Genomic DNA, 19197 nt, shown 5'->3' on the forward strand with positions numbered 1-19197 from the left:
CTGGGTCTTCTAGCCTGGGCCTTTGGTCCTTGTTGCCTGAATTCTTAGTCTCTCACTGCTAATCTCTGCCCAGACCACCCCACCTACCTATTCTGTAGCCTGAGATGTTATTGCAGGTGAAGTTCAAACACACACACATGCACACACTGTTACGTCCTTCTGAGATTTTATGAGAGAACAATGGTAACTGTGGCAACTCTTGTTATCTCCCTGTGGAGTTTTTTGAGAGGTTGGTGTTTTGTATTGTTTCTTCATCCTAGGAAACATTGGCCTCAAAAGTCAAAAAGTGTGGCAAGAGAAATGTTCCTAGAAGGCCCTGAAAATACAGTCTCCTTTCATGACAGTTAGCAAAATATCTTCTGTCACTTCTGGGGCTCTCATTCCCGCTCTGTGCAGCATTCATAGCATTCAAGTATATTAAGCATTCGCATCGTTTATATGTGGCCCCCAGTCTCTGTTCTAATCCTATGTATTAGTACAGCTAACTGCAGTTCACTCGGTGTTGCTGTTTGCACAGCTGGACATGTGGGATAGAATGACTTCATCCCTTCAAAGATGAGCTTAAAGCCAGCGTCTAGTAGTGTCTTTCTTTTTTACACCTACAACCATTCCTCATTGTTCTCACAAGCACAGCGAGTTTTAATGAAGTCGTGTCTTTTAGTGTAACGCTGCAGGTGCACAAATGCTGATAAACCTCCTTAACTCACTGTCAGACCAGTATGTTTATCTTCAAGCTGCAGAATGTATTTAATTATAAGATATGAAAAGATCCTTCCGATTTGTTCTCTGGGCCCAGAACTAATGACTCAACCATGAAGCGCTGTGTTTCCCCAAAGGTTACAATGACTAGTTGCTGATCATCTGAAGAACTCGTTCATGGTAGCATCTGGACTACAAGGTATAGAAATTTCTTTTAAAAATAAAGAAAGAAATAGATTCCAAAGGCCTGGGAAATTTTACCAAATATAGAGTTAACACAATTAAACACACACACACATGTGTATATATACGTATATATGAAGACATATATATATGAAGATACATATATATACATATATATATATAGACAGAGAGAAATGCCAATATGGAAGATGTAGCCAGCTTCCAGAACTGTACTACAAGGAATTCACTCTTAAAATCTTAAAATGCAAATACCCGTAGAAGGTTATTAACATCTTAGTGTAAATTAAATTTAATCACATTGCTGTCTTCTTAAGACTAGATTTCTGAGGGAATGGGAGTTTGACTTGGAAATTGGAAAGGAGATGTGTGAGAGAATGAGCACTCCAAAGAGAGGAGAGAAGGGTTTTGGGGTGCAGAACTCTCACTGGTAAGACAGGGCTGGAAAGGTCCCTTCAGAAGGAGAACACCATGCATTCAGAGGGCCGTGGAATCCTAAGGTAAGGAGAAGAAGCAAGCTAAGGGTGTATAGGGAAGGCCCTCCCCATTGGGCAAGGATGGGGAGGGCAGAAGGGAGACAAGATTTAGTCTCAAAGATAAATAGGCTTGGTGGAAAGTGCATTAACTGAGAGTTAGATAAATCATTTAACCTCCAAGCATGTTTTCATCTGTCTATCTCAGTTCACAGCTATTAGTGTAATATAAGGTCATGCCTATGAATGACTTACTGGAAAGTGTTTTAAAACTATAAAGCAAAAACAAAAACAATATGTAAAGCCTGAACATAATGTAAATTACCACAATTATTACTTCTGTAATAATTCAGTCAGGTATTTACTGAACATTGACCATGTACCATGCACTGTACACAATAAAAACTCGAGTTTCTCAGAGCTCAGTGAGGAGTCACATAAGTAAATAAATAACCACAACATAGGATGCAAAATACACATTTAGCATAAAGTGCTACAGGGGTAAAGAAGAAGAGGGACCATTTCTGCCTGGGGAAATTAAGGTTTTTCAGAGGAGGAGATGGTTGAGCTGGGTCCTGCTTGATGAGGAGCTCACCAGAGGGGATGATGGAAAGTCAGAGGAAACAGCAAGGGCAGAGGCAGCCAGGCCCATGCAGCGAGTCTGTGCTGCTCAGTGCTGCTCGGCCTAAAGAATAAAAAGTACAGGAATGCCATATCTCATAACTAACTCCCCTGGCCTGATTCCATGCTCACCAAGCCACCCTCTGATGATAATTTGGCTTCCTGCTTAGATTTGCCTGCAGGGAAAGCACATTCTGGTCAAGGAGCTGGAGTATCCAGTCCACTAGATGATTATATTTCTCACTGTAAATTAATAAATCAGCATTCTGGCTGATGCATTTTTTTAAAGTGCAGGAATGAAACTATCACTTATAAGGCAAATGCAAAGGAAATTAGGTGAAAATTCACCAGGAAATCAGCCTTCAGGCTGCCAGTGTGGACAATGACAGAACAGCTGTGCCAACACCACAGGTAACTTCTGGAAATGAGCTCCCGACAAAGCGATATTACACAGCATGTTTTCTCCCCACGTGAAGTGCTCCCTCTCACATTTTTCTCTATTCTTATAATCCCCTCAAATGTAAGTAAGTAAGCCTCAAATGTCAGTCATCCCTGGATGACTGGAAACTCAGGCCTGGAGGGTAGGATGGGCCCACTTTACCAAATCCTTTACCCTTCCTGTTATGGGCTAAGTTGTATCCCTCCAAAATTTGTATGTTGAAGCCCTAACTCCCAGTACCTCAAAATGTGACTGTATTTGGAAATAGGGCCTTTAAAGAGATAATTAAAGCTAAATGAGGTCGTTAGGGTGGGCCCTATTCCAATATGACTGGTGTCCTTATAAGAAGAGGAGCTTAGAACACAGACATGCGCAGAGGAAAGAGCAAGTGAAGATAGAGGGAGAACACAGCCATCTGCAAGCCCAGGAGAGAGGCTTAGAAGAAACAACCCTTCTGCCGCCTGAATCTTCGACTTCTAGCCTCCGGGGCTGTCAGAAAATAAATTTCTGTTGTTTAAGCCACCCAGTCTGTGGTACTTTGTTATGACAGCTGTAGCCAACAATACAGCTCCTTTCAGATTCTTCCCCTAACCCTTCCAAACAGAAGATGCCTACCTGGGACCTTCAACAACCTGGAAGTTTGTCCACTGCCATTAGCAGGAATGCTTTTTAGTCCTTCATGCTTATTTTCACTCCAATTACTCAAGTGGGTGACTTTGAAGCCCCAGCCATGAGAAGCATGGTCTAGACTTGTTAAAGTAACCAAAAACATTAGTTTCTGAGGCATGAGGGCCTGAAAGTGTAATGCTTATACAAACTTCACAAAGTCCTTGACACAAATGAGGTGAAGAACTTATATACCAAAAGTACAAAAATTTATGATTGCGTTTTGCTGTGCTATTTTTTTAAATAGAAATTTAATACCCTGCTGGACAGGTGAGCCACAGAGAGTCAGACCATTGTCTGGCTAGTTCCTGAAGATCTATACCCTGAAATAATCAGAACTTATTCAAGAAACTCCTAAACCTCTCATTATTTAATGATTCATTTCTGAGCGGGTAGAGTATCTCAGTTCCACACTTATGGTTTTGAGATCTGCTCGCACGCAAGGTTCAGTTCTTTTTGCAGGCTATCTCAATGAAAACCACTTTGAGAAACTGGAACCCTTTCAGTTTGCAACTTTCCCATGTTTGCTTGTTTTTTACCACTTCTTTTTTTGTGAGAAGCAAGATTAACATTTTTTTCCTTATAAAAATCATCATCAGATAGGTATTGATGTGGTTCATTAATATTGATGATTTGTTAATGTGTCCCTTTTAATTTCCACTGAAATACACCACGTTTGGAGGGTAAAATCTTCTTAATTCTCAAAACACAATACCTGTTCCAATTCAGAGTCTTCCATTAAAAATGCTCCTGTTACATCAACAATGACAAGTCATGCGGGTAGTGTGTACCCTTGACGTGATGTGATGAAGATGGCACTTCACTTCTGTGGTCTTCCTCCCAAAAACACATGACCCCAGCCAATCATGAGAAAAGCATGAGACAAACCCCATGTCCCCAGCCGAGGGGCATTTGATTCAACATCTGACCAGTACTCCTCAAAATTGTCAAGGTCATCAAAAACAAGGAAAGTTTGGGAAACTATCCCAGCCCAGAGGAGCCTTAGGAGACAAGACAACTAAATGTAATACGGATGAGATCTTGGAACAGAAAAAGGACGTTAGGTAAAAATGAAAGAAATCTGAATAAAGGATGGACTTTAGTTAATAATAATTTTTCAATATTGGTTCCTTAATTGTAACAAATGTAGTAGAGTAACGTAAGATGTTGCTGGGCATATGGGAAACTGGATGCAGGGCATATGGGAACTCTCTGTACTATCTTCACAATTTTTCTGTTAAATTTAAATTGTTCTAAAATAAAACGTTTATTTTTTAAAACGCTCCTGTTTAACTCTCCATAAAGGCTCTAACACACAGCCAGATAGCCTTCTCCAAAATTCTAATATGTGCCTCTTCTCCCCTCTGATTCCTTCTCCCAGTGCAACTTTTGTACATATTTCATGTAAGCACTTTATCTTTCAGTAACAAGGGCTTCTGTTAACTTTCAACAGTCATTTGAGGGGTGATGCTCCCTCTTCTCTTTAAAACAAATATGTTAGGGGAGGCTTCATATCGTCATCCCAATTCCTGGACAGACCCTGCACATGACTCTTGTCTTCATGCTTTCTCCATTGGGATGTCTACAACTTCAATTCCTGGGGCAGCTTTCTTACGGTATAAGCCCCAAGTATTTCATTAAACAAAGCCCGTGGGGCCAAAGCTCAGCTGCTAGAAGTGGTAGAGAGATGCCAAGAGGCCCCACACTAAATCAGTGCGAGGGAAATCGATACCAGGGAGAGCTGGTTTGTACTGTTTTCAGCCCGTAGCATTAAAAGTCCTGCAACACTAAAGGCATCCAGATGCACAGCACCTGGGACCCGAAGTCCCTAAAGAGAGTGTTCTTTCACTGTTGAATCATTTGGGGTTCGGGTTATTTTTTGTTGCTTTTCTGTTTGGTTTTTAACTAATCTAAAAGCAATGTTTGTTTGCAGAAAAATCCTGTTGGCCTTGATATTTAACTCACACTCAACTTCACTTGTATTCAGAGCCAAGCAGACCTTGATCTCCATTTATTATTCAATAAGAAGAATACGATTAGCCTGGAGTTGGGTTTTCAGACCCAAATACAAAGAAAGGCCCACATAAAGCTGAACAGGGATAATTCCACTCTCTCCCTGTAACTGATGTGATGGTGGAGCAAGTAGCAGGCAGCAAATCGATATACCACCATCCTCCTCAACACCAGGCTTAAAAAGAGTCTTTGCCCCTGTTCAGAAAGCAGGGGAAGATGGACCAGCCTAGCAAATATTTACCGAAGGGAATCCTTTTTGCTTTGCAAATCATTGATTTAGAAAATATATAGGTGCTAAGAGAAAGAAAGCCTATGAAATTCCAATAATGTATGCTCAGCACAAAAGTAAGCTAAAGCTAGGGAAGAACTGAGCTTCTATTCCTTCAGGAAAGAAGAAAACTTAACCCTCCAGTGGGCCAGGTGGAATCCCTGGTAACCCTCCAAGAAGGAAAAAAGGGTCTGATATCAGAATTGTTATGGATCACTTGTGTATAAATATTCCATTGACCTTTATGGAAATAGGATGTCACAATTTAAATCAAATAATTAGCATTACCAGTCAAATTAATAAATACGTAACTATCATATGATTAGATCAGTATGCAATAATTTTATTCTCTGAATAATAGCTACCATCTGCTGAGTGCTAACTATGTGCCAGGCACACAGGACTTCCACTCATTAGCTCAGTCAAACCTCAAAAGAACCTCAGGAAGTAGGTATCACTATTATTACCTCCATTTTATGGCTGAAGATACCTGGGCTCAGAGAAAGTAAATAATTCTTCTGAGGTCTCTGCGTTGGTTAGAGGGAGACCCGGGATTTGAACAGATGTCTCTCTGGGGTTGAGACCCAACACAAAGCCACTGTGCCAAAGGTTCTCTGTCTCTCTTACCCATACTCTGATTTACTTCAATACATAAGCCCTCCTGCCACCTCCAAATAGCTATTAGGGACCTTGCAACTCGGGTTGCACCTCCAAACAGCTATTAGGAGCCCTGCAACTCTCAGTCACTGCGACAGATCTTTCCTACTGGAGGAAAACATGCAAGAGTAGGGAATACCCGTGTGGCTCACAGCTCATGGCCACTACCACCTCCAAATAATTGTTGAGAATTCTGCAACAATAATTTGTGATTTAAAAAAAAAAATCTTCCTCAGCAGAAAGCTTCAGAACTATTAGATCAAAACCATTAGATTAAATTTCTGCCTGCATTAGAATTACCAAGAGGGCTTGTTAAAGCCACAAGTTTGCTGAACCCCACCCCCAGAGGTTCTGTTTCTGTACTTTGAAGCAGGACCCAAGAATCTGCATTTCCAACACGTTCTTAGGTGATACTGATGCTGCTGGGCCAGGCCCATACTTGGAGAACCACTGCATTAGACTACTTGATTAGCATAAACATTATTTAGCCTTTCAGAGAGACCCAGTACAAGCAAGTCTGAATAAATTCCCAAAACACAAGCATACCAGGCAATTTCCAGAGTCAGGGCCAGTTTCATGGGTATTCAACCAGTGCAGTTGCTTAGGACCTCAGAAGGGTCCAGAACTTGGGATTTAATGCTCTGCAAATCACTATCTTGAAATTCTTATAATGATGTGATCTTTGAATTTTGTGTTTTGTAAATGAAGTTCAATGGGACAATGGAGCATGCTTCGCGGGCTCGAAGCCTTGGCATGGCACCACCTCCAGCCACCTCTCCACCTCCTGGGATAGGTTCTCAGTTCTCACTGTTCCCTGACCCCTGGAGCCCCAGCCAACCTAGGGTTGCCCTCTCAAACCTGCCCCAGAATAGCTGCTACCGGGTCAGCTACCGGTCACGTTGAGGGAGGAGGTTAGACCTACATTCCTCTGCCCCCATAGGGACCTGGGCACAGGTACAAGAAGGGTCAGTGTTCAGTGCAAGCCCACTGGCATCTCTGGATGGGGCAAGGTGGTGGCCATCCCCAATCAGGGCTGACAGCGCCATAGCGCGTTCTGCAGGTGACTCAGAACTTAGGACTCTGCCAACCAGAGATGGAGATGTTGGTTGGAAAGACTCCTGTCATTCTTCTAAATTCTAAATGTTCAAGTGTTTGGGTTATAGCCTGATCCTAAAGGAGAAACAACTTGAATTGAATAACTCCTCTGAAATGAAAGATTCTACAAACTTTGCAAATGAGCTTTGAATGGGGCATCCAGGGGCTTTTTCAGCTATTGAAGTGATCACAAAGAAAAGAGATATTTGAAAGACTTGAATGGAATTTCAAATGAGAACTTTATATTATTTTGTCTGCCTTCCCACCAGAGCCAATTCATGTGCAGGTGTGTTTAATGATTTAAGTCCGTCTTCATTATTTGAAGAATACTCTAGACCAGTGTTTCTCAAACAACTAAAGTGCATATACATCACCTGGAGATTTTGTCAAACTATAGATTCTGATTCAGTGGCCCTGGGGTAGAACCTTAGAATCGCCATTTCTAACAAGCTTTCAGGTGATGGTGATGCTGCTGGTTGATTCTAGATCCTTGCCTCAAAATATGGTCCATGGACCAGTAGCATCAGCAATCCCTAGATGTTTAACAGAAATTCAGAATTTCTGGATGCACTCCAGAAAACAATCTGCATTTTAACAAGATCTTTGGGATATTCATAAGCACATTACAGTGTGACAAGCATTATCCTCAACCTTCTGACTCATATCTTCCTCCTTCTATTTCTTCTGCTTTCCAAAGCCACAAGATGAGAATCAGTTGTTGGGACTACTGGTGACAGTCCCAAGTTTATAATACAGTAGGTCTTAGGACGGACACATTGAACTTTGTTTTATTCTCTATCCTGACTCTTCCAACTATGCCCCGGGATACCAGAACTTCTGGCTGTGGTCTAAGACTCATTTGTAGCTTTGGTTTCCATAAAATATTGGTAGGACCAACATTTTCATTATATGAAGGCTGCTAAATGTGGAGAAGGGGGCATCCACAAGGAGTCATGGAGTACACTTGAGTGGGACCAAAATTTCTCTGACCCATTAGGCTTTTTCTGTGAGTAGCTGCAAGTTATTCATAGTCTTAGATAATAGGAAAATGCAACAGAGGAGCTCTAAAATTATGCAATTCACTATTAAATATTCATGGTACTTGCTCTGAGAAGGAGTGTAGCAGAATGATTAGGAGCACACAAAGTCTCCACAGGCTGTCTGGATTCAAATTCTACTTATGCCTCCTATAAGCTGTGTGACCTTGGGGAAATTATTTAACCTCCTTGTGCCTCAGTTTCCTCATTTAAAACATGTATGATAACAATACCTGCGTAAAGTTTGATGACGGTTAAATAAAGTAATAAAGCCCTTGGAACCATGTCTTGTGCATAGTAAGTTTTGCAAAGATGTCTAAATGCAAACTTGAAAATATGGCTAAATTTTAAAATTTCTTTTGCAGGGCCTCAACATTTCTATAATTTAGCTTAATTGAATCTGTTGTGCTATGACTAGGTACACGTTTTCCATTCCATTAGAGAGAAGAGGAACATCCTCATAGTCACTACAGCAATTGACACATCAAGCATGGGAAGCATGATGGAAGTGGGGCCAGCAGCCATGGCCCCCAGAAGGACTGAAGGTGAGGCCCTGAGTGAATCTCTATATTTTATGGTCACCCACCGGCTAGAGAAAGAAAATTCAAAATATGCCTCCAGACCCACATACACAGAAAGTCTCACCAGTATGAAGTCAATTTGCTTTACTTTAATATTCAGAGATTGTTGTTTCCTGAATGGTTAAACATCTATCAAAAGGTGCATAGGTACTGTGCAAAATGAAGTTTAAAATTGTTTAGCAATTAAACCTCACTCAGTAATTCGGCTAGTAGCAGTGAATAAAGTGCAATATACAAACATTGCTTCTCCACTTAAATAAAAACCTAAAGGGAAAACCCATACAACAGAGACTCAGATTTCAACACCTCTTCTCCACCCAAGATATTGAAGATAGGATCAAATATATTGCAAGATGTCTGCTGCATTTACAGGCTTTTCAGATGTCTGCGCTACGAAGCCAGTTTCCCTTGCGCTCCCTCAATTACTTTCTTTTGCCTGGATGGTACTTGTAAACTCCTCAAGGTGTGCTCCTGGGCCGTTATGCGCATTTGAGATTTTTCCCTTCTGATTCCTACTTGGCTGTCTCTGGACCCAAACTGATGTGCAGACAAGAAAAAACTGCTGAAAATTTCATGACATTTAGATTTAAAAAGCACATGTAGTGGCTCAATAGGTTTGCTTACCTTGGATTAAAACCTATTAACGTTCCAGCATTTTCCTCTCCGTGAGATTCATTTCTGACTCGCGTGTGGTGACTTGCAGAGTGCTTCATTACAGCTCAGGGGCACAACTGATGCCCACAAGCCATTAAAAATGAGTTTGTGAGGACAAAAAAGAAACCTTTGTAGACGAGGGCCAATTTGTTTCGAAGGCAATGCACTGTAAGAGCATTCACAAAGCGGCAAGCATTATCTCAGATTCAAGCTATGCCATTTTCTCTCCTATTTTTAAATACCAGAGAACTGGGAGAGTCCTTTCTTTGTGACAGCAGCTTTGGTTCCTGCCCTTATTTTCTGCCATTATAGCTCCAGTTAAGCTGTATGAACAGCCCTGTGTTTTTTTGGATAAAATCCATAAATCTGTGTTTGGCTGGGGTCCTAAGGAGAGTCATCTTATTCTCTATGCCTCAGTTTCTTTATATTCAAAATATCTCCCATACCAAACTCAGAGGGTTTTTGGGTAGGGTGGAGAAAGCTAATGAATATAATTTTTATAAGTAAAAATCAGTAGGCAGGTAGACCACAAAGAATTATTTTGTTATTAATGCAGGCACATTTACTATTTGCCATCTCAAGATGCCCCCATTGTTTATCCTAATTGATTGCAATTAAATTTGGTTTTGATTAGTCCTGTTATTATTTACATATTTGACATAGCTCCAAAATAAATACCTTTGGATCAGGGTTTCTCAGTCTCAGTAATCTTGACATGTTGGGCTGGATAATTCTTTTTTGGAGGGGACTGTCCTGTGCATTGTAGGATGTTGCACAGAATCCTTGACTTCTACCATTAGATGCCAGCATCACTCCCCTCTACCCAATTGTAACAACCAAAAGTGTCTCCAGATAATGCCAAATGTCCCCTTGTGGACAAAATCACCCAGTAGAGAACCACTGTTCTGGAGTTAGTCAAGCTGGTATTGTCACTGGTTGCATTTATTGTAAGTATCTTGAGAATAGCAAGAACAATTTAGCTAGTGAAAGCTACAGAAACCAGTGGGCACACTCCAAGAACATATGACTATTTGTACAACACAGATATTAACCAAGACTGAAAGCTAATAGTGGCCACTACTAAAGTCAAAAATGAGGCTAAGGCTGTCAACAGAAATTTTAGAGTGGGATTTGGGGGATATAGGAAGGCAGCTCAGAAGGGTCCCCGGAACTGCAGGCATACATCTACCTAATAATGGAAAATGTCTCCCCACTCCAGGGACTGAGGAAAAGAAAGAAAAATACCTGGGATAGAGCTGGTCAAAAGGAAGATGAAGACAGGGAAGAGAAAGGGCTTTCCTATTGGGCAAAGGATAGCTGCAGAGTAAATAGGGCAGAGCAGAATAATATGTGGAAAATAAAAAACAAGAAGAGTGGAGAAAAAGATGAGAGAAGGAAGAGCAGGAAAGAAACAAAATTGACCGTGAACATAGAGGAAAGAAATGAAAGGAAAGCCAAAAGTTATGAAGATATGCCTGGCTTCTGAGCTTATCTGGACTCACCTGAATCTCTGCTCTGGCCTCCTGCCCTGTCACCGTCTTCTCCCCACAGCTGGTGTGGCCCTTGATCAACTGCATCTGCCTTCTCATGGGCTGCTCTGCCCATTGGATCATGCTGTCGGGGACTGACTGGTCGAAAGAGACAGCACCTACTGCTCTGCCCAGGCCTCAATCCAGATTCTGCCCTTTCCCCAATCAAATCTAGTCAGCTCATGGCTCCTGATTCTCAATGCTAGCAATGTCCCAACACAATATTAAGCTCATCCTAAGCACAGAATGGACGTGCTGACAGTATCCAGTCCTTGATATGACCTTCAAGGCCCTCCAGGTTTTGCCTTCACCCTACAACTCCAACCTAGTCCATCCTCATCCTTATATTTCCCAACTGTATTCTTTAGAAACTTGGTCTGCAAGACATTAATCTCTGTTATGATCACTCAACCAGGAATTATCTCTCCTTCATGAAGGTGAAACACAATTTGTAACTCATGTAGCATTTAAACACATATTGTATTTCATTATGGAACTTATGAACATTTTGCCCTCTCTACTAGAGGGTAAGTTCCTGCAGGGAGCACAAAGAATATAGTAAGTGCTAACTAAATATAGGATGAAGGAAAGAAGAGAGGGAAGAAATTGAGTCTAATGAGCCTAAGTGCTAATAGAGGGGAAAGGGAAGAAGGAATGAGGAAAAAAGGAAAAGAAGAAGAGGGAATTTAAACAGTATATTTCACTAAGATAAATATAATTAATCTATATGCCCTAATGAGCTACATTTCAGAGTATTTAAAAAACTCTATCAGTGTCACCAACCTATATTGTTAAAAACTCCTAAAAAAGTGAAGAGGAAAATAAGTTGTTGATAGTGTTAAATAACATTTACTTTTAAAGAACAAAGAAGATGCCCTTAAAATAAAAGCATAAAAACTTGATGTATTTTTCTAGAAAAATACTAGCAAAAATCACTTCAATAGCAGTTTCAGAGATGTAATAATTCACTAACCTGGAAGTCATTTATTTGGTGACCTCCATTATCCCCCTATATAGCCAAGGACCAAGCAAAGGAGAAAGGCCATCAAAAGAGACATGACAAGGTCAACAGACTAAAGCTCATGTATTTTCCAAATAAATCCAGGGATAGAACCTATTTATCCTCTCTTCACACATATTTCTATCAAGAATGGGTAGAAAATATTTTCCAAGTCATAGGTAAATATGGCAGCTTTAGAAAGTATAAAGAGAAGTTTCTGAAGAATGCATAGATCATCATAAAATGATGACCGACACCAGATACCTGTGATCATCGCCTCAGCCCCACCTTCAGAGGCTTATTTCCAGAAAAGCTGCTTCCTGCAGAAGATGAGACCATGGAAAGGAAGCCCCTTAAATCCAGAGGAGCTACCCAGAGCTAGACAGATCATCTTCACTGCTCCAACTTAACAAGCATCATATATCTTTCTGCTGGTCCCCATGTGTCATCATGCTCTTCAAAGCCTGCACGTGTAGACTTCAGCCTCAGTTTCCCTTGCTGTTGGGTGGTCTTCCTGAGACCCTCAGAATAAAGTCTGTGCCTCTACAGCCATATTCAGCTGCCTGGATTCACATGACCATACAACCAGGCACATAAGCAGGGGTCTGGATAGAGGCTTGAGACTGCTGCACCTTGGTGGTTGATACAGCATGACAGAGGAGGAGAAACTAAAAAGCAAAACCAAAAAAGCATACCTGAAAACCTAAAATGGCAGAGCAATTAAGAGACATTTAGGGCCATCCAGGTACATGAAGCTCCAAGATATCCAAACAGATTCAACCCAAAGATCTGCACAAAGACACACACATAATCAAACTCTAAAACATCAAAGACAGAGAGAATTTTGAAAGCAGCAAGAGGAAAAAAGACCATCACATACAAGAGAACCCAATAAGGCTATCAGCAGATTTCTCAGCAGAAATCTTGCAGACCAGGAGAGAATGGTATAATATATTCAAAGTGTTCAAAGAAAAAAACTGGCAACCAGGAATACTTGACACAACAAAGTCATCCTTCAGAAATGAAGGAGAGGTAAAAACTTTCCAAAACAAACGAAAGTGGAGAGAATTTATTGCCCCTTGCCCTACCTTACAAGAAATGTTAATGGGAATTCTTCAAGCTGAAACAAAAAGGATGCTAATTGCTAACACGAAAACATATGAAAGTATAAAATTCACTGGTAAAGGTAAATATATAGTCAAATTCAAAATACTCTAATACTGCAATGGTGGTGTGTAAATCACTTTGAACTCTAGTATATGGGTTAAAAGATAAAAGTGATAAAATAACTATAGCTACAATATTTTCTTAATGGATATACAATATAAAAAGATGTAATTTATGATATCAACAACACAAAATGAGAGAGGGACAAGTAAATCTGTAGAACTTTTTTATGCAATTGAAGTTAAATTGTTATCAGCTTAAAATAGACTGTTATAACTATAAGATGTATTATGAAAGCCTCATGGTAGTCATAAAGTAAATAAACATAATAGAAACACAAATGGTAAAGAGAAAAGAATCAAAGCATAGTAGGAGAGCCCACTAAGCTTTAATGACACTAATAGGCTAAAAGTGAATGGATGGAAAAAGATATTCCATGCAAATGGAAACCAAGAGAGAGCAGGAGTAGCTTTACTTATATCAGACAAAACAGACTTTAAGACAAAAGCTGTAACAAGAGACAAAGAAGGTCATTATATAATGAAAAAGGGGTGAATTCATCAAGAGGATATAACAATTTAAAATACAAATGTAACCAATTTTGGAGCACCTAAGTATATTAAACAATTATTGACATTATTATTATTTCTGAAGGCAGAAATAGATAGCAATGCAATAATAGTAGGGGACTTCAATACCCTACTCTCAACAATGGATAGACAGATCATCCAGACAGAAAATCAATAAGGAAATAATGGGCTTGAACTACACTCTAGATCAAATGGACACACACAGATCATGCCACACAACATCAGAAGAATATACATTCTTCTCAAGTCTCAAGTGCACATGGAACATTCTCCAGGATAGATCATATATTAGGTCATAAAACAAATCTTAATAAATGTAAATTTAAGAAGATTGAAATCATATAGTATCTTTTCTTACATCAATGGTATGAAAACAGAAATCAATAACAGGAGGAAAACTGGAAAATTCACAAATATGTGGAAATGAAACAACATGTTTCTGAACAACCAGTGGGTCAAAAAGAAATCAAAAAGGAAATTTTTTTTAAATCTTGAGATTTTTAATTAAACACAACATACCAAAACTTATGAGATGCCAGCAAAGCACTTCTAAGAAGGAAGTTTATAGTGATAAACACCTATAGTAAGAAAAAAGAAAGATCTCAAATAAACTACCTAACCTTACACCTCAAGGAACTATGAAAAGAAGAATAAACTAAGCACAAAGTTAGCAGAAGGAAGGAAATAAATATTAGAGCAGAAATAAATGAAATAGACACTAGAAAGACAATAGAAAAGATCAACAAAACGAACGGTTTTTTGAAAAAATAAACAAAATTGACAAATCTTTAGCCAGACTAAGAAAAAAAGAGAGTTGACTCGAATAAAATTATAAATCAAAGAGGAGACATTACAATTGATACCACAGAAATACAAAGGATCATGAGAGCCTACCATGAACAATTATACATCAACAAATTAGATAACTTAGAAGAATTGGATAAATTCCTAGAAACATACAACTTATCAAGACTGACTCATGAAGTATAGAAAATCTGAACATTCTAGATCAAATATTCAGCAGCAAGGAAACCATAAATATGAATGACAACATGTCTTAACCATCAACTATAAACCCTCAGATTGTTTAAAACACTAGCTGATGCTTCAAGCCTTAGGAAAAAACAGGTCGAAATGTATTGCTTGTCCTAAACAAGAAAACTCTGTAGTCAAAAACAACAGTACAGAATAGATCAATGGATCAACAAATATATGTTGTGCAAGGCATTATGATTATGTGTTGAAAGAAATTCAAAAGATGATTCTTACACTCAAGGAGTTGACAATTTCATCAGGGATATTTACATAAGTAACTGCAACACAATGTATGAAGGGCTTAGTACCAGAAGAGAGATGACAGTAAGAGCCAGCATTTATTGAGCACTTACTGTGTGATTGGCATTGTTCAGATTCCTTTATCTGAGTGGACTCATTTAATACTCAAATAAGCTTGCAGGGTAGGTAATAATATTAGCCCGTTTTTACAGATGAGAAAATGAAAGCAGAGAATGGTTAGATCACACAACTCAGATATGGCAGAGGCCAAGTTAAACCCACACAGTCTGGCTCCAGAACCCACATTCTTAAAACAATCCTGTACTGCTTCTCAGAAGAAAAGAGCTACATGAGTGAACCACTGAACAGATTACTTTTGGCTGGTGGAGAATCTGAGAAGGCTTTCTGGAAAAGTTGGAATTTGTGTTGGACCTAGAAGAATAGATAGCTCTTGAATTTGCAGAAGCATGGGGGAAGGCATTCTCGGTGAAGGAAACAGCGTGAAGTCTGGGAGATGGGAAATTGTGAAGGACAGGCAAGGATTTTATCCAATTTTTTTATTGATCTTTACTCGGAGAACAGAGTATATTTCAAAGATGGCCCCTCACCCTTACCTGCCTTGTATCCTCTCAATTGGTGATTAGCATCCCCATCTACCTAGCACCTAAGAGATTTCAGAACATAATCTAAGATTCCCTTCTCCATCCCCATCACCCACCATCACCACCCACACACATCCCAAGTGCTCCCCCTCCCCTCCTCCCCATTCCCACCACCACTGCCTCAGTTTAAGCCCTGTGATTCCCCACCTACACTATGAAGTAGCCTCCTACCTCGAGTCCCTGTCTTCAGTCTCAAAACCCTTCATCTAGTCTCCCCATCAATGCCAGAGTATCTTTCTAAAATGCCATCTGGTCAAAGCGCTTCCCCACCTATAGGATAAATCCAAATTTGTTGTGAAGGCAGGAAAATCCACTTGTGTTGCAGCCCCTGCCTAGCCACATCTTCTGCCACTTTCCCATAGGTAGCCTATTTTCCAGCCACACTGAACTACTTGTGCTGTGAAGGTAACATGCTCTCTACAGAAAGCTTTCTACTCTAAAAATCCTTCGCCACTCACTCCTCCAGCCCTCAACCTTTAAATCTACCCTGACAGGGGCCAGCCCTGTGGCTTAGCCGTTAAGTGTGCACACTCAGCTACTGGCAGCCCGGGTTCGGATCCGGGTGCACACCCACGCACAGCTTGTCTGGCCATGCTGAGTCGGCATCCCACATACAGCAACTAGAAGGATGTGCAACTATGACATACAACTATCTACTGGGGCCTTGGGGAGAGAAAGGGGAAAAAAAGGAGGAGGATTGGCAATAGATGTTAGCTCAGGGCCAGTCTTCCTCAGCAAAAAGAGGAAGATTGGCATAGATGTTAGCTCAGGGCTGATCTTCCTCAAAAAAAAAAAAAATTGCTTGGTCAGCATCATGGCGGAGTGAGCTTTCCCGTGAACTCTTCCCCCCATAAGATACAACAAAAGGAACAGTCACAGACCAACAACGGAATCCCAGACAGTGAAAAGCTAGATCGGAAAGATCCACACTGCTGCACATCTGAGAGTGGAACGTGCTGGGCCCTTGGAGGAAGTGGGGAGAGGTAAGGAGAACTCCTCTCCCTCCCCATCAGATCAGCGATCCGGGTCCTCTGGACTCCCAGAGAGGGGGGAGGGGCGGCCCTCGGAGGGGAAACTGTAGCTCTTCGGGCTCTCTCAGCCAGTGGGAAACTCCCACACAGAGGACTCAGAAGAGCCACAGGGCTACCATCAACATCTGAGCACCCCAGAGAGCAGATAACGAGGGGCGAATGAGAAGCCCTCCATGCCAGGGACCCAGAGAGCAACAGAGCCCCCTCCTCCCCGCAAACCAGACCCTGTAGCTCAACCAACCAGACCAGACCAAGCGATCCGCGGCAGACCAGACCAAGCAATCCCCGGCACACCAGATCAAGCGACTCCACCCACAGATCGCAGCGGGGAGAAAAAAAGAAAAAAAAACTGCGGATCGCAGCAGAAAAACCGCAGCAGAGCGCAGGGGGCTTAGACTACACAGCCCTTTACCACCACACAGTGGCGGCGGGTGGAAATTGCAACCAGAGATTTCCAGGATGAGGAAAAACAAAGCCAACACAGGAACCACAATGCAAAGATTTATGAAATCACCAGACCAGAAGCAAAATGACAAGCACCCAGAAACCAACCCCGAAGACACAGAAATCCATAACCTAAACAACAGAGATTTCAAAATAGCTATCATAAAAACACTCAACGAAATACGAGACAACACAAACAATTCAATGAGATTAGGAGTTTCTTCACAAAAGAGATTGAAATCATAAAGAAAAACCAATCAGTGCTGATGGAGATGAAGAACACAATGGAAGAGATAAAGGAGAATCTGCAATCTTTAAAGAACAGAGCTGACAATATGGAGGAAAGAATTAGCATTTTAGAGGATAGGAATACAGATATGCTCCAGATGGAAGAGGAGAGAGAACTAAGACTAAAAAGAAATGAAGAAAGACTCCGAGAAATATCTGACTCTATTAGGAAATGTAACATAAGAATTATAGGTATTCCTGAGGGAGAAGAGAGGGAAAGAGGAACAGAGAGCCTATTCAAGGAAACAATAGCTGAGAATTTCCCAAATCTGGGGAAGGAGCAGGAAATACCAGTAAGCGAAGCCAACAGGTGACCTAAATATATTAACAGACAAAGGCCCTCTCCACAACACCTAGTAGTAAGGCTAGCCAGAGTCAATGACAAAGAAACAATATTAAGGGCAGCTAGACAAAAACAAAAAATAACGTACAAAGGAACTCCCATCAGGCTCTCAGCGGATTTCTCAACAGAAACTTTACAGGCTAGGAGAGACTGGAATGATATATTCAAAATACTGAAAGACAAAAACTTTCAGCCAAGAATACTCTATCCAGCAAAAATATCCTTCAAATATGATGGAGAAATAGTAACTCTCCCAGATAAACAAAAGCTAAGGGAGTTCATGGCCACGAGACTCCCACTACAAGAAATACTCAAGAAGGCCCTCAGGCCTGAAAAAAAGAAGAGAAAGGGAATACAAAGCTTGGAGCAAGGAGAAAAATAAGTAGATAAACTCAGAAAAATAGTAGATCTTTACCGGAATAGGTTAGTAACCACTTAAATACCAAAATCATAGATCAAAGGAAGGAACTCACCAAAAAGAAATTTAACTTCATCACTGTAAACACACAGCCACAACACAAGATAGAATAAGGTATAACAAGAACGACTTAGAAGGGGAAGAGGAAAGTGATTGAATTGACTTAGTATAAGGAAATAGGAGGCCATCAGATAATGGACTATATCATACACAAGATTTTTTACCCAAACATCAAGGTAACCACTAAACAAATAATCAAAACAAAACCACATATGATGAACAAAGAGAAAACTAGAAGAGTCATAAGACAGAACAACCAAACTGAATTGGCAGTCCGAAACAAATGGGACAAGAAACAAAGGAAATGCAAAAGAACCAGAAAATAGGTGACAAAACAGCAACATTAAGCCCTCATATATCAATAATTACCCTAAATGTAAATGGATTGAACTCTCCAATCAAAAGATACAGAGTGGCAGGATGGATTAAAAAGCAAGACCCAACAATATGCTGCCTTCAGGAAACACATCTTAGCACTAAAGACAAGCACAGGCTCAGAGTGAAAGGATGGAAGACAATACTCCAAGCTAATGGCAAACAAAAGAAAGCAGGTGTTGCCATACTCATATCAGACAAAGTAGACTTCAAGATAAAACAGATTAAGAAGGACAAAGAAGGGAAATATATAATGATAAAAGGGACACTCCACCAAGAAGACATATCACTTATAAATATATATGCACCCAACATAGGAGCACCAATGTACATAAAGCAACTATTAACAAACCTGAAAGGAGACATTAACAACAACACAATAATAGTAGCGGATCTTAACACCCCACTTACATCAATGGATAGATCATCCAGACAAAAAATCAATAAAGAAATAGTAGACTTAAATGAAAAACTGGACGAGATGGACCTAGTAGACATATACACAGCACTCCATCCAAAAACAGCTGACTACACATTCTTCTCAAGCACGCATGGAACATTCTCTAAGATAGACCATACGTTGGGAAACAAAGCAAGCCTCAATAAATTTA

The sequence above is a fragment of the Diceros bicornis genome, chromosome 3 (assembly GCF_020826845.1).
Source record: "Diceros bicornis minor isolate mBicDic1 chromosome 3, mDicBic1.mat.cur, whole genome shotgun sequence".
NCBI lineage: Eukaryota > Metazoa > Chordata > Mammalia > Perissodactyla > Rhinocerotidae > Diceros > Diceros bicornis.